The sequence below is a fragment of the Antechinus flavipes genome, chromosome 1, assembly GCF_016432865.1.
Source record: "Antechinus flavipes isolate AdamAnt ecotype Samford, QLD, Australia chromosome 1, AdamAnt_v2, whole genome shotgun sequence".
NCBI lineage: Eukaryota > Metazoa > Chordata > Mammalia > Dasyuromorphia > Dasyuridae > Antechinus > Antechinus flavipes.
The window spans coordinates 213,332,859-213,349,486 of record NC_067398.1 but is presented as its reverse complement, the minus strand read 5'-3'; the positions used below and the strand labels follow the sequence as shown (position 1 = coordinate 213,349,486).

Genomic DNA, 16,628 nt, shown 5'->3' with positions numbered 1-16,628 from the left:
AAGAAGGAAACCAAGTTTGAGTTCAGAAGATTTTAAGAAGGGATGGGGTTATAACTCGAGTGAATTTAGAGTGAAGAGATGGGCATTGGGAGAATTAAGTGGATCTGGGTCAGACATCTAGAGGAGGAGGAATAGAAGCCCCGAGATCTGGAATTACCGAGGGCACACTGTCACAGCGAGAATGTTGGCTGTGAATTGGCAGAGGTTGGGTACCAGCGGGTACTCGCAGGGCTCTCCCTTGGGTGGGGTGAGTGTGTGAGGGGAGGGGGCAGACACGCCCACTGCGGCGGGGCTTCACTCTCCCAGGGCCCAGGGCGGACAGCGGCAGGAGGGGTTTCTACCACCTCGGTGTCACCCAACTTGTCCCCTGTCTGGGAGGCGGGGAGTCCGGGGGGTTGGCTCCTCCTTCTGTAGCCTCGGCTAGGTGGTCGCAATACTGCCCCCAGCCTTAGCTTGAGCCTGACTCTCAGCACCTGCCACCAGCCTCAGCTCAGCCCCCCGGCCCGCCCTCCTCCTCCTCCTCTGATTGCAGAGACTCGGGGAGGAGGAGGAGAAAAAGACAGAGGAAGAAAAAGGAGGCGGGAGCTGGAGCAGCTGGGCCAGGGGTGGCCTGGCTCTGGAACCTGTCTAGTGCCCAGTGCTTCCCCCTCTGCGAAGCTGAGTCCCAGGGCGGTGTCTCTTCTGCAGGTAAGGGAGGGGAGACACTAATGGCAGGGGGTCTGGGTTGGGGAAAGTTTCCCGGACTTGGGATGGGACATTGAAGAAAGCAGGAAAGGGCTCTATCCCCTCCCGGCCCAACCTCTCTGCCCTGGGCCCCAATGTCTCTCGGAGATGGGGGATGCTACGCTGGAAGTCCTTTCCCTCCCTTTTTTCCGTGCCGCCCTTGGTGAATGGGTTTCCTTTGGGCGGGTCTGGGATGGGAGCCGGCTTTCCCCAGTTCCGCAGCGCGAGGAGCCAGTCCCCACCCTGGGAAGGCCGGCGGGGATGGGGTCAGGGTGAGGGCTGGAGGCATGCCTAACAGATCTGTACTTTGCCCCGTGTCCACAAAATATATCGATTCAGCGATAACAGGGCCGGACGTGCGTTTCTGGAGGTCCAAAACAGGGCCTTTAACAGTTAAATTTCTCTTCCAAAACCTGCTTAAAAAAAAAAAAAGTTTTCATAAATTGCACTGGGGGCCTGAGCATCTGCCCTTTCCCTGCGCTCGGCAGAGTCTGCCCGCAGTGAGCCCGCACCAGTCGTTAAAGGGGGTGCCTGCCTGTCTGTCTGTCGCGGGGTATGGGAAAGATGGGACTGACTGCACATATGCTGATCTCGTGTGGCAGGCGCATCGTTAGCTTCCGTCAGATTCAGCACTCTGGGCTCTTGTACTTGGGTCAGCCTCTCTCTAGCTCTGTGAGACTGCGAACACATCTGCAGAAACTCGTCCTAAGACACGTCTTTCCGAATAAATACCTTGCTTGTCTGTGTATGTTTCAAGGGTATGATTGTCTGTCTATATCTATGTCTGTGTGTGTGGTGGGGAGGGATTAATATTCTCTTGTCTTTGGCTATATTCTACAGAGACCCTGCCTCCGTTTTAACATAAAGTAAAAAGATGTAGTTGCAGTGTATTTGTTTTAAAAAACCCAAAATAGGCTTGGCAAGAATTTTTGAACCATTGGCTCTGTTAGTGATATCATAAAATATTCAGCAGCTGTAATGATTTGTTTTCAAAGTGACTTTATAGATCAGGAAGCATTTCTGTTTATTTGTGGTATCCAGCTACTTTAAAACACACACATACACACACACACACACACACACACACACACACACACAACCGTATGCTCAAAAGATTTATTGTTCTTAAGGAGGGCCTTTGGCTTTGGTTGGGGATATGGCATCCTTGCAGCTGTCCTGCCATTCTATAAAGTGATTTCTGAAATGCTTTCCAATTGATACTATTTAAAAACATTTTCTGCTTGTCTGGCTCCTGTGGTGTTGACTAGTCCATGGGATTTGGCCAATGTGTCTTTACACACAGTAGGTGAATTCTGGCTGTGTTACAGCAAATGAATATCATTCTGTTAGTCCTGAAATATTGCAGGATTATCTTAGTTCTCAAGCTGCAGATTTGGTTTCCCTTAGAGCTTCTGAATAAGCAAGCAGCTCAGCAATGTGTGAATAATATATATTATTATGAAAACATTTCTAAGAAATCGGTTTTATCTCTTAGATCACTAGGTTTTAAGTTGTGAACTTGATAAAATTAAAAGGATCAAATAAGAAAGTGCTATGGGGAAGAGAGCAGAAAAAATATGTAGTAACTTTAGTGGTTCTTGCCTTCTCCAAATTAAACTCTAAACTCAAGGATATTTCATATGCACAAGACCCTGTAGTAAAATTTTTAAAAATAAAACATACTGAAATTTAACCACTTCTTCCAAGGAACTCTTTCCCCTTCACTAATTTGTTTTTCCATTTTATTTATCAAATGGATCATCTTAAAGTCAACTATGGCTTAGTGGAAAAACCACTAAGGGTGGTGTCAGATGACCTAGGTTTAAATCTGGTTTTGTAATTTACAACCTGCAGACGAGGGTATGTGATGAAGTCCTATATAGCCAGGTAAGAAATGATGAAATTGTTCTGGATACCTTCCTTATCCAGAACTGGGAGGAGGTCACCCTGCCTTCTACTCCCTCCAAAGAATATACGAATATACACGATAAGCATATTCTTCCTCCCCCCACTCTCTCTCTTCCTCCCTCTCTCTGCCTTTCTGTTTTCTTTCCTCTCTCTCTCTCTCTCTCTCTCTCTCTCTCTCTCTCTCTCTCTCTCTCTCTCTCTCTCTCTTCCTTTACCTCTCTCTCTCTCTCCCTCTATCTCTCTCTCTCTCTCTCTCTCTCTCTCTCTCTCTCTCCCTCTCTCCCTCTCTCCCTCTCTCTCTCTCTCTCTCTCTTTCTTCCCCTCTTTCTGGCTTTATTTTCTGTCTCTCCTCTATATGTCCATTTACATACACACACCATAGAGGCTTGGGTCATTTGTGTTGGTTTTTTAAAAAATCTTCTGTTATGCAAATTGTAAAGAGATTACAGATGTTTCAAAGGAAAAGGAAGAAAATGAAATTTAAAGGGGAAAGTCAGAAAAATTTAGTAGGAAGAGAAAAGATTTATTGGGAAGGGAGATTATTGATAAAAATGTGAAGTATTATAAAGGCATTGTTAGAAATTAAGATTGTCATAGTATCCAAACATGTATTTGAATTTTAGGGTTTTGTACTATTGTACAAAGCATTAAATCTAGAAAATAATAGGTTTGTTATCCACTGGTTATTTGTGCCACTATTCCTAACATTATCCAGTATTATTGAATGTACGTCTTTTAGCACATGAATCATGTTTCAGGAGTCTTGCTATGGTGAGTCTCCTGGTATATCTGATAGAAGGGATGAGACATTAGATAGATGATAAAGAGATGAATCTTACCAAAAGGTAGAAAAACAATCCTATGCTATGAATCTCATTTTACCCATGATTTTTTCTCTTTGTTAAGAATCTTCCTCTAATTTGTCTTCTCAGTATGACTTGAAGAAAGGACACTTTTCCAAGTGCCAAGGAGGGCCATAAATTGGATATGGAAGCAATATGGTGTAATTCAGAGGATGAAACCTGGAGTTAGATGACTTGCTTCATTGACCTTCACCCTAGTTTCAGTGTTTTTGTTGTTGTTTGTTCAGTCATTTTTCAGGGTCATGTCTTGACTCTGCCATGAGAGAGTTTTCTTGGCAAAGACATTGGAATGGTTTATCATTTTCTTCTCCAGCTCATTTTACAGATGAGGAAACTGAGGCAAATGGCGTTAAGTGACCTGCCAGGGTCACACAGTTCAGTTCAGATTTGAACTAAGGAGGATGAGTTTTCCTAATTTCTGAAGTCAGGAACTCTACTCACTGCACTGCCTTAGTTTATATCGATTAAATAACACTATTGGACTACATAATTTATAATAATCTATGAATGTCTTTGAAATGAGGGAAAATCAGCCAGAGATTCTGTCAATCTGAATATCAATGAATTATTGGTCTAATGTTCTGAAATTGAGGAAGATATGGGATCCCTGGAGTGGTAGTGCTTATTGATTTGTAGCCTCCAAAATAGAGGAATAATAGAGAGGTTCAGTGCCTTCCATCACTAAGCATTTAAGCATTATTCTCACCAGGGTTGGTGCTCAGTAGCTGTGTGATTTCCTGAGCCAAAAGCTCAAGACTGACTTTCTGATCACAGCATAATATAAATATTTTGGCTTTCTCTCTGAGTCAGGCTGTTATATTCTACTCCATAGGACAGCAGAAGGGATAATCCTAAGAGGTTGCATGTTTCTTTTCACAATCACTATCAGCTAAACCCTTATAGACCGGCTACCAGCACCCCATTCCATTTATCCATTTAACATCAATAAACCTTTACAAAGATATATTTGCTTCAATGATATAGCAAGAACAAATGTACAAACAATCCCCCCAATACTTTAAGACTTTATTCTCCCTTCTATCACCTTAGAATCTGGAAGAATAAGTTAAAACTTAGCTTTTTTTCCTATAGAGCATTGGTCCCACTAAAGTGATGGGCAGAAGCAGCAGTGCTGCCGCATGGGACTTTGTTTCAGATTTCAGTGGTTTAGATTTAGAAGGGTACCTACTGCTTCTGGAGGCATTGATGCCAGCTGGCTTCAAAAACCAACCCGAAACTTGGAGGCCAGAGTGCCTACCGGACCCCTCAGAATCACATGTTGGTGAATGTTATATTACTTTCACTGAGAATGGAAACAATCAGTCAATAAACATTTATTAAACACTTCCTATATGCCAGGAACTGTATAAAGTGCTGGGTCTACAGAAAAAAGTGGAGCCTTCTTTCTGCCTTCAAAGAGCTTACAATTTAATAGGAAATATAAACAGAGGCCAAGGACTGAGGTCCTTCTTGGAATCATATGGTCCAAAAGAATAGAAGCTCTTTCCTTTGACTATCAGATTTCTCACTAGATGTTGTTAGCAATAGAGTAAGCATTTATTAAGCACTGAGTGTTTTTACAAGCATTATCTCATTTAAGCCTCACAACAATCTTGTGGGGTAGGTACTGTTACACCCATTCTACTTTTGAGGGAATTAAAACAGTCAGAATTTAAATGACTTGCCTAGAATCACAGAGCTAGTAAGTGCCCAAGTTTGGATTTAGGCTCAGGGCTTCAATCTTATTTTTCTTTTCACTGACCACTCTCCTGATTCTAAAAGTGAGGAAATAAATTGGAGAAAGGCAAAGAGCAAGGGCAGAAGCAAAGGTCTGGGCTGGAGCCTCCTATTCACCATATAATTGGTCAATCTGAACCAGGTCTAGATTTTCAGTCTCTTCAGTCTCTTCCCATACACATCACGATTCTCTGAGATCCAAGCTCCCCAGCTTCCTCCAGGTGGAGAGGTTGCATCAAATGAGCATCCATCAGATTCCCCATTAACGGTGAATTAGAATTTTAAAGCTGGGATGATGATGATGATAATAATGATAACTACCATATACATAGCATTTTTTGTATGCTGGTCCCTGTGCTAAGTGCTTTTGCAATTCCTCTTTCACTTGTCATTAAAGCAGCCCTGGGAAGTATTACCCTCATTTTACAGATGAGGAAACTGAGACAAACAAAAATTAAATAGCTTGCCAAGGTCACCCATCTAGGAAATGTCTGTGGCTGCATTTGAACTCAGTTCTTGATTCCATGCCAGTGCTCTTATCTACTGTCTTCCTCTCTGCCTAGCTGAAAGAATCTAGAGGGCCATCTAGAGATCAACTGCCTTATTTTATAGAAAAAGAGATATATCCAGAAAACTTAAGTTAAGAAAACTTGGACAGGGGTCCAAGATCAGATACGTAGTAAGTGACAGCTAGGTCTAATGTCTTGCATTCTTTTCATCGTACCCTGTTGTCTAAGACCCTGATGGCAAGGAAATCCACTGATATAGTTTTTAAAATAAGATTATTTTAGTGTTGGAGCTTGATATAGTATAAAAGAATAATTGCTATCCCAAAGAAGAATCTTGATTTTGCTTTTCAATAATTGTCTTGCTCTTTTAAAAATGAGCATCTAATTTATATAATTTATAGGGAAATTATTTTTCTCAGTTTTTGCTTTACAAAACATCTTTTTAATTATAGAATGCCTTAAACTAATTATTATAATTCTTTTAAATGTAAAAGGGGAGAGAAGAGAATAAGCATTTAGATAGCACCTACTATGTGCCAGGAACTGTGCTAAGCACTTTACAAATATTATCTCATTGGATCTTCACAACAATCATGGAAGATAGGATCTATTATTACCTCTATTTCATAGGTGGGGCAACTGAGGCAAACAGGATTAAGTTATTTGTCTAGGGTCATGCAACTAATAAGTGTATGAGGCCAGATTTGAACTCAGGAAGATGAATTTTTCTGACTCCAAGCCTGGCACTCTATCTACCTGGCTGCTAATTTCCCTAATATGACTCTTCATTTGTGAGGACTGTCTCACAGGCTAAAAGTGGAGCATGAAAGGTACTTTGAATATATGTATAGTTAGTGGGTTGATCAAAATGCAGTAACTGTTACTTCTATGAACAAATTGTTTTGATATTTTATTTATTTATTTTTTGACCAATGGGGAAGTGTCTTTCCTGCTGTCGCAATCTAGCTGCTAAATGATTAGTGCTTTTAAAAAACACTCAAGTTCAAACATGATCTGCAGTGCTCTATACTGATAATCCTCTTTCTATGCAAAGAAAGAAGGGAGATGCTTCTTTCTCATATCTTATGGTAGGTGAAGATGGCAACAGTAGTCATAGATATATAGCTTCAGTTTGCATTTTTTGTTGTTCTTTCCATTTCCATTGAGTCATTATGTATATTTTTTTGGTTCTGCTTATTTCACTGAATTATTTTTTCATTTTACTTCTCTATCCCATCTTTTAAAATGGAAAGCAACAGGATATTCAAGGAAAAAAGCAATAGGAAAAAAAAGGCTTGGGAAGGAGCAAAGGAAGGGAGTATGAGTTATTATTTGTAAAGATCATTAAAACTGCAGCTAAAAGTCAGGAGGTGGTTTCTTTGGTTTCCTTTCAAAAATCAACAGCAAAAACCTGGGAGATTCAATGAAGCCCTGAAATATGTGTTAATGACTGTAATTCCAATTAGGAACAACTTATTCATACTACCTCTTTGTCCTAATTTCCCGTTTCTGGGAGTCAGTGAGCCAATAAGCCCCTGTGCTAAGTGCTTAGAATTTAAGAAAGTTAAAAACATGTTTATTCCTTCTATACCTCTATGCCCCTTCCCTAACCCCCCAAACTAGTGTCAAATATCCTTTGACAACCTCAAGTAAAGGATATACTTCTGAGAAAACTTGAGTTTAAGGAGATTATATGATTCACCCCGTACTGAAAAAAAACAGAACTTGTGTCAATAGACAATCGCAGTAAGAGAATTATATTGGAATCAGCTGACCAGAGTTCAAGATTTTTGTTCTTGCTATATACGTGACTTTGGACAAGTCACAACCTCTCAGGCTTCAATTTTTGCAAAATGAAAGGATTGGACTAGATAACCTGAAGATTCCCTTGTTCTAAATCCTTCTAAAATTCTAAGTTTTTGTTCTAAATCTGTGGTATTGATTTTTTCTTTTAACTTGTTGGTACATATCTTGCTTTCCAAATCCTACTCATTCCATAGGGCCAAATCCAAAGCCCACCAAACCTTTTCTTATCATTTCAGTTGGCAGAAAAAGAGTTCTAAATCAAAGAACAGGAATCTTGGAATTCCATATCTGTTCCATTCATTTTTTACTGCTCTATATATTGCCTATGTGGGATATGCTTAACTCATCATCATTCTATCTATCTGGACAATCTACCTGAGTGTCTCTCTCCTCTATTTGCTTCTTAATTATAATATTATAATTTCACTTGTAATCTGTAATCTGGCATCAGAACTCTGGGTTTATACATTGTTGTCTCAGGCATGGGGCTGTTTCAGTAGGCATCTTTTTGGCTTATATTTCTACATGCAGATTTCCTTTAAAGATCATCAGAATTTGGTTCATTTTTCCACTATCTTAGTCTTTCCTGGAGATTTTTTATGCTCATGTCTAGGTCTCTACAGAAAACATAAAGGATATTTATTCCCTTGCAAGCACTCAGGCTAACACATCAAATACAGAGCAGGCTTTGTGTAACCTGACTCTTAAAACAGGGAAGGCTTACACCAAAGATTATAAATTATGAGGTTTTTTTTTTTTTTGATGTTTTGATGGAAATCCATGGACTCTCTCATTTAAGTGCATAAAACAAAATATATAAGGTTACAAAGAAACTCAATTGTATTGAAACGCAATGATCAAAATAGTTCTTAACCCTCTGGTTAAAAATCTCTGCTATAAGCAATTGAGACAGCTTTCCTTTTGATTTTCATCCTAAGGGATTACTCTAAAACTGAAATTTCCTACCCACCCCCAACAGCAAGGGAAAAGCATTTGGGAATGATACAGATAGATCTTTCTCCCAGTTAGCCTCATCTTCCCAGAGACCTGTACAGTTATTTCCAAACTTACAGAATGACCTATTTTGGAGTCTTTTTTCCAAAATAAAGTACTTGTGGTTATTAAAGAATGCATCTTTCCCTCCATCCCAAAACCTATACAGTCTACATTATGTGGACTAGCAGAGAACAAGATCTGGGCTTGCTCTCATACACTGTGACTGATTATTTTTTGGCTCCAGCTCCTGCTTGGTGTCAGAATTCAGCATCTCTCCAGGAGATATGGTCCAGGAACCTGGTATTATCTAGAATTACTTTTTAATGTCCAGGAAGCTTGGTCCCAGATTCTCTGCTTGGCCCAGAGCTCCTATCATTCTACAATGATTCACCTGCTGCTGGCTCTCATTCCTACAGCTTCTCACATTGTCCAGGAACTCATTATTACTATAATAGTGCCACTTCTCTCCCCACCCCCTTTGCTCTTGTTTTCAAAGACTAGATCTAAGGTTATGGTTCAGTTTGTATGATTTAGTCCTCACACACTCAGTTGTTCCTAAATGTGGTATTAATAAGGATGTTTACATTTTGACTACTTCAACACTGAGTGGCTATGAGGAACTCAGGAACCTGCTTTCTCCACACTTGTGATCACAAGACCATATGTGTAATCTAGAAAAGACTTCAGAAGTTATTTAATCCATCCTCTTAATTTAAAGATGAAAAAAATTGAGACCAGAGAGTTTAAGTGATTTGTTCCCTAAATCCAGAGCTTACATCTGCCCCAAATCCAAGAGATCCAACCTTACAGAAAATCCCAAAGGATTTTTGTCTATTTACTTATTTTAACTAAACTGTGATCAGACTATTTCATGCAGTTTTTTTTAATTACTGGAAAAACAGGTGCTGTAAATATTAAAACATTTACTATCAATTCTTGTATTTCCAGGAAAATCTTACAGTGAATCTACTTTGCATAAAAATAAGAAGCCAAGGAGATGGAAGGTTGGCTTTCTGATGTCCTTTCCTAGTACTGCCAATGAATTACTCATGTATAATTTTGTTCAAATTCTCTGAGCCCAAATGCCTCGATCTATAAACATTAGGTAACAGACTGAAACAGTTTTGAATAAATGCTTGTTTGAATTGAAAGGAAAATTTAATAAAATCTGCTGATACATTAGGCCACTTGCTTAGGCCCAGCCAAACCTTTTCTCAGTTCAATTCAATAAACTACTGGTTTAGAGCAATGTGCCAGGAACTGAAAATGGGGGAGATGACAAAAGTTTGCATATGACAATGGTATCTTTTTCTAATTCAAATAGAAATTGGCATCCACTAATCCATACATAAGATCCCTATGGGCCTCATATTGAATTAATTTAAAAATGTGATATTGTCTGTATTTTATTGTATTTTTATTTACTTTTGAAAATATTTCCCAATTCCATTTTAGTTTTAGTTTGGTCTGCACTTTGAAGTGTTGTTGGCTGCAGATAATTCTGATAAGACATGGTTCCTTCCCCTCATGGATCTTAAAAGTTTATTAGGATAAAGAAAATAGGTCAGTATAATACACAGCAAGTTTTACATAAGTCCATATTGTTGTTTATCCTTCATGGCATCAGGGAAGTGATACCATGACAGGCACTTGAACTGGATTTAAGTAAGGGAAAGTCATATGCCTCATTTTCCCCTTCAAAACCATCTAGGACCAGTGGCCAGATATAGATCAGGAACACTGGAGATGGTCCTGTATGCAATGGTACACCTTGGACTTTTTAAGTTAAGATCTTTAACAGGTCTCAGTTTGACTGAGGCTGAACCCATTCAGTGATTAAGGCTAGCTAATAATTGAGGCAAAGGATCTCCTTATTTACTTAGTAAAAAAAAAAAAAAAAATAAATCTAAATAAATAAATAAATAAACATGGGAGGGGAAAAATCTTTTTTTCTTTTTTTTACATTCAATCTGAGTCAATCAGAACCCAAACAATGACCAAATGGGATTTGGCCTGGAACCTGAATCGCTGTAGTTTTGGTTTAAGGCATGGTCCTAAAGAAAGAAATGTAAGCTGTTAAAAAAAAAAAAAAAAGCATTACCAGGTACAGGATTGTCTGTTCCAATAGTTTCCAAACTCTTGATTAGGAATAGGCACTTTATTTATTTAAAAAAATCCAATAGATGTATATTTATTTATAAATCATGTACTTATATCATTGTACTAATATATTATGTACATTATAAAATTTCACAAAAATAAATAATTTTAAGGAATAAGATTTGGACTTTTAAGTTATACAGTAAATAGAGTGCTGGAAATCTGAATTCAAATCTAGCTTCAGATATTTACTAGCTCTGTGATCCTGGGCAAGTCACTTGACCATATTTGCCTCAGTTTCTTCATTTGTAAAATGGGCTGGCAAAGTCAATAGCAAACCCTTCCAGTACTTTTGTCAAGAAAATCCCAAATAGGATCTTGAAAAGTCAGGCACAACTGAACAACAAAAAAGGAGTGAAAGGTGGAATAAATGTTTTTTAAAATGTATTAATGATACAAAAAATTAACTAAAGAGCTAAGGCTCTTTAGAACAATGTGATTGAATATGCTGCATTGTTTGGAAAATCTCCTGTCAATGCTCTAGGCATGGGGCAGATTTACAAAAATTTTAGTATATCAATTATTCAGTTAGTTTGACCATTGTAGGTAGTCTGAATGGTGAATATTTAAAAGATATTTTAAAAGTCAGAGACACAAAATGCAACAATCAAATAAAAATAACAGTCTGGTAACATTTTTTCAGCAGAAGTCATGTTTTCCTGTATGTAAATACCCAATTGTATATGTGTGAAAAAACAACAGTCAAAAATGTTTTCTGATTTCAACTCAGAAAGCTTTCAACATCAATCTGTTCCTTTTTCCTTATATGATTCTGCTTAATGGATGGCATCCTACTTTAATTATCTATTCATGTTTGGATATTTTAATTGTATTTTTGTATGAGTGTGAGGAAGAAACCAATTTGGGTGCAGAAAAGGAAGTAATGTATAACAAGTCTAGGAAAGTATATTGGGGCCAGATTTTAAGGGCTTTAAATGCCAAAGAAAGGAGTTTATATTTGATTCAAGAGGTAATAAGAAATCATTGTAATTTGCTGATAGAGGGAAGTGAGGGTTGACTAGGAGAGGATGATGTGGGCACACAAATTCTTGAGTAAGATTACACATGTGTAGATTGAATTAAGGAAATACTTGGACTAAATGGGATTGGAAATACTTGAGGTTGTAAGAACAGTTTAAAGGCCATTGTAAAAGTTCTACTGAAAGGTGACTAAAGTCTCCAGAGAAGGGATGTGAGGAATGTTGTGGAGGCAGAAATGTCAGTTGCTTCGATATGTAGGGGAGTGTAAGTAAGGAATTAAATATAAAACTAAGTGGTGAATGTGGGTGATGGAAATATTATAGAGTCTCTTTAGAGTAATAGGCAAATCTGCAAGAGGTGCAAGAGGTGGGGGGTTTGGGAGGGCAAGATAATATAACTGATCACAATTAATCCATCCTTGCTCATCCTATGTGTGACTCACTGGGTCTCATTATGGAAAGGGAAGGAATGGAGGTTTATTCATTGGTCAATACCTATTCATAGCCTTCCATTTCCTTGCCAAAAGAACAAGGTGTGATCTGTAGGGGAGGGAAATGGGTTTGTTATTGAGGGGAAAGGGACTTTCCGTTGACACCTGCTTTTGTGTTGATGTGTTCAAGCTTAAGTTATAACTACCATGAGGGCAGACATGGAAGATTGGGAGCTTGGATAGTGGCTATTGGGGGTAGATTTTCAGATTGTATTGGATGAAAGGTGGTTACATTGGATATGAGCCCCATGGAAAATACATATAAAAGTTGGAGACATCCCACCTTCCCTCTTAATTTGTTTGTTATTTGTCCTTCAGGAAGAAGGATGGTGACAACAAGTGACATGCAAGTAAATTGGATTTAAGTGAAGGAGAGCTGTGGAAAGTCACCCCTCATTTTCTCCTCATTTGGATCCAGTGGCAAGATATCAGGATGATAAGACGGTCCTGGATGCAATGGGAGACTTTGGCCTTTTTAAGCTAAGAGCTTTAAAGCTTTTAGTTTGAGTGAGGCAACATTTAATCAATGATTAAGGCTAGGTAAGAAATAAGGTCAAGAAGGGCCTCTTTTACCTAGCCTATATTTATATACATATATATGTATGTATGTATGTATATAATATAAAATATATAATATTATATATGACATAATATTAATTATAGTTAATATTATTATAATAATAATTATATAATGTTATGTTAAATATTATAAATATATATTTATCAGTCTGGAAGAAATCCCTAAGGGTTTCTGGCCAAAATAGAAGCAATTGCTATTTACATTCATTCTGAGCCAATCAGGACCCCAATAATGGTCAAGTAGGGTTTGGCCTGAACTTAGGTTGGTCAATCCAAGAAAGCCAGTGTCAGAGGGATTTAAGGCATGGTCCTAATTTGTAAACCCCAAGATATCTAATGAGATTTCAGTGATTGAAATTTATATTCCTTTAGCAGAGCACCTGCAGGTAAGGATATGATACTTTATGTAGGCAGAAGGAAGAGAAGAAACAGAAAAGGAAAATAAGCTGGTCAGTTTGGAACTGGTCTCATTAGGTCTTCAGGGGACAGCTCCTGCTCCTTCATTCTTGCAGAGGACCATGACATCAGGGAGGTGATGCTGTGACATGCAAATGAACTGGATTTTGGGAAATATTGGGTGCAATGGCCAGATATAGATCAGGATGATTGGAGATGGCCCTGGATACAGTGGAAAGACCTTGTCCTTTTTTTTTTTTTTTTAACAAAGGTCCTGGGTCAAAACCCAGATTATTGTTTGAGTCCTGATTGGCTCAGAGTGAAGATAGTGATTGTTTCTGTTTTGGTGTCTTTCCTTTCCTCTTAACTAATCATCAGAAGAAGGTGGAATGTGACCTCTCTGTGGATCTTCCAATTGGCTGAGTCATACACAGTCTAGTTCATAAATCCCTAGTGATTTAAGCCTGAAGAACCTTAGAAGTCAACTAGTCCAACCCTTTCATTTTACAGACGAGGAAGAACCTGAGGTTCCGAGAGATGATCCTTGCCTGAGGCACAGAGGGGCAAAACAAGCATTTGACTCAGTTTTTCTGAACTCCAGAGCTAGCATTCTTTTCATTGTACCATATAGGACAAGCCACAGAAAATGGGATATTTTTAGAGTCATATTTTCTTTTATGTCAGTTCTATTTAACTGGAAACAGGGTTGATACCCACTGATTGTGGAACAGCTGAACAAATTGTGGTACATGAATGTAATGGAATAAACTTTAACAATGCTAAAAGAAATGATGGTAATGATGAATAGATGGCAGATTTACATGATACTGAGTGAAGTAAGAGCCAAGAAAATTTGTATATATTTGTATATATACATGTATATATGTAGGCAGTATATGTAAACATATATATTGCATGATATATGAAACACAGACATATATATGTACAATAATGTAAATGGAAATAACTACAAAACAATCAAAAGTGAATGTTGCAAAATTATAAAGAAACAAAAGTGAGAAAGGAAAAGAAAAAGCATTTATAAAGCACCTACTATGTGCTAGGCAGTGTAGTAAGCACTTTTTACAAATACTTCTCATTTGATCCTCACAAACCTGTGAAGTAGGTGCTATTGTTATTCCTGTTTTACAATTGAGGTAACTGAGGCAAAGAGAAGTTTTTTTTCAAGTGACTTATCACACAGCTAGTGTCTGAAGCTAGATCTGAACAGATTTCAGAATTAGTAATCTATTACACACTTCTCCACTAGTGCCTCTGCATGGTACCAGAGAAGATACCTCCAAACTTTGCAGGGGTGGAAAGGTCCATGGATAGCTAAGTAACTCCATTTTGTCCATTTTTTTTTCTTTTCTTTATAATATCTTTCTTAGAGCTATACACCATTATATAATATTCTTCTATTGCTATTTTCTTTTGTTTTGTTTTTTTTTGTTTTGAATTATATTTTATCTAACATCATTAATACCACTTCTTTTTTGTTTTTTAACAATAGCATGTTCAATTTTTAGAATAAATAAATTTAAATCTATAGATTTTTTGAATTAGATATCTTTTCCTGTAAACAACACATTGTTTTCCAATCTCTCTCTTAACTCTTATTTCTATTGAGGAGTTTAGCCTATTTATATTTATATAATTTTTGCATTTTTCTGTTATCTAAAACTTAACAGAACTACTATAAATAAGCACAGTTCCTTTGTCTTATTATTTTTTTTAATGTTACTTTAACTTAGACTTAACCTTTATGAGAGACAGGCTCTTTACTTTAGGATTGCTCTATTCCTACTCCCTTCTCCAAAATTTTCACCCCATCCTTTCAGAGGAGTATATCCTTTGAAATTTAATAATTTAGCTGTTGAAATGTCATGAGTATTCTGTTTTGTTCTATAAGAGCTGTTTATTTGTAAAAGTGCTTACTACACTGCCTGGCACATAGTAGGTGTTTTATAAATGCTTTTGTATTTGGCACGTAGTAGGTATTATACACATGTTTATTCCTTTCTTTCCCCTTCCCTTAAAGACTTACCTTTTTTGATTGGAAAGCTTGTTTGTTGTTTGAAGACTTCCTTAACGTGGCTTTTTTTTTCTGTAAACTTTAAAAAGTCTATTTTCTTTTCAGATATTTATCACTTTATATCTATATATCTTGCTAAGTTTTCTGAGTAAATATTTCTGGATTCATAATCCAAGCTTCTTTGTTTTGTAAATGTTGTATTCTAATTTCTGCTGTGTTCACATAGTCTCCTTGAAAAGATAACTATGTTTCTAATTATTTTCCCTTGTCAAGTGATGTGTTCATTTATGCTAGCAGTCAAGCTTAACTATGATGTGCCTTAGGGATATGATATCTTGAGCTCTTTCTTGTCGAGGTACTATAGATTGTTTCGAATTGTATTTCATCAGTTGTTTTAAGCAATTTGAGGGCATTTTCTCTGTCGATTTCCTTAAACTTTGTGCCTAGATTTTAAAAATTTTTTACTAAACATCTGGCAATATTAATAGTACTGAGTTTTCTGCATAGTAATGTATAGTTCAAGTTTGTCGTTTTGTTTTAATAATTTGAATGTCAGTGATTTTTTTTAGCCTATTTTCCCAGATATTCTGCATGATTTGCAATTGTTTTCTTTGAAATTCTTTAGGTTTTCTACTAAAGTCATTAAACTCATTTTATTCCTTATTTTCCCTATTTTTTATTTACTTTATTTGTATTCTTACCTAAATTCTTTGGATAATTTTTCTGCTTTCTTCAGGTTCTATTATTTGACCCTGTCAAATTCTTGTAAATTCTTATATTTCTTTGAATGTATCATTTATCTATCTGTGGATTATTTTGGAGATAGCTTGAATGGTTTATTTTTGCGATTCCTTCTGGTACTTATCAGATTGATTTGCTTTAACTTTGATACTTTGACTTGATCTCATCAACAGGAGTTTCTCTCCAATTTTTCAAATCATAATTCATCCATTTCTTCTCACCCTGTTCAAACTATATTGACATATATTCATCACAGAGGTTCATTCAACATGTTTTGGACCTTTCTGTAGATTTCTTGGTATTGCATAGACAAAATATATTAATTGCTCTTCAATCTTATGCTGTAATATTTCTATATTAAAATATTGTTGTGCTCTAGTATTTTGAAATTATATTGTGCTTTTGTTTGCTTATTTTTTGTTTTGTATTTTAAGTGTTTTTTGGTATTTATGTTTGTTGGATAATGGGAAATTTGGATAAGTTTATATGAAAAGTCAGATTCCATTCAGTCCCTTTAGTTTGATATCTTAGATCATGGAATCAATCTTGAATAAATTTTTGATAGGCTGAAAGGAGAAAGGAGGGTGTACCAAAAAGTGAGATTACATGCATCTAGGTATACTTGTGAGAATGAGCATGGCATGTGTGTAGAATGATGTGGAAACTAGTTTAGCTGGGGTAGAAACTATATATTGGGTAGTTTG

The 16,628-nt window shown here is 37.1% G+C and overlaps 1 protein-coding gene across 1 annotated transcript in view; it reads left to right on the top strand.

The window, feature by feature from the left end:
• The first annotated feature begins 285 nt into the window (after positions 1–285).
• Positions 286–16,628, top strand: part of FRMPD1 (FERM and PDZ domain containing 1) — a 130,630-nt gene continuing 114,287 nt past the window's right edge. The window contains exon 1 of the mRNA XM_051995959.1: positions 286–687. The gene's annotated coding sequence lies outside the window, so the exon portion shown is untranslated. The remainder of the gene's footprint in view (positions 688–16,628) is intronic.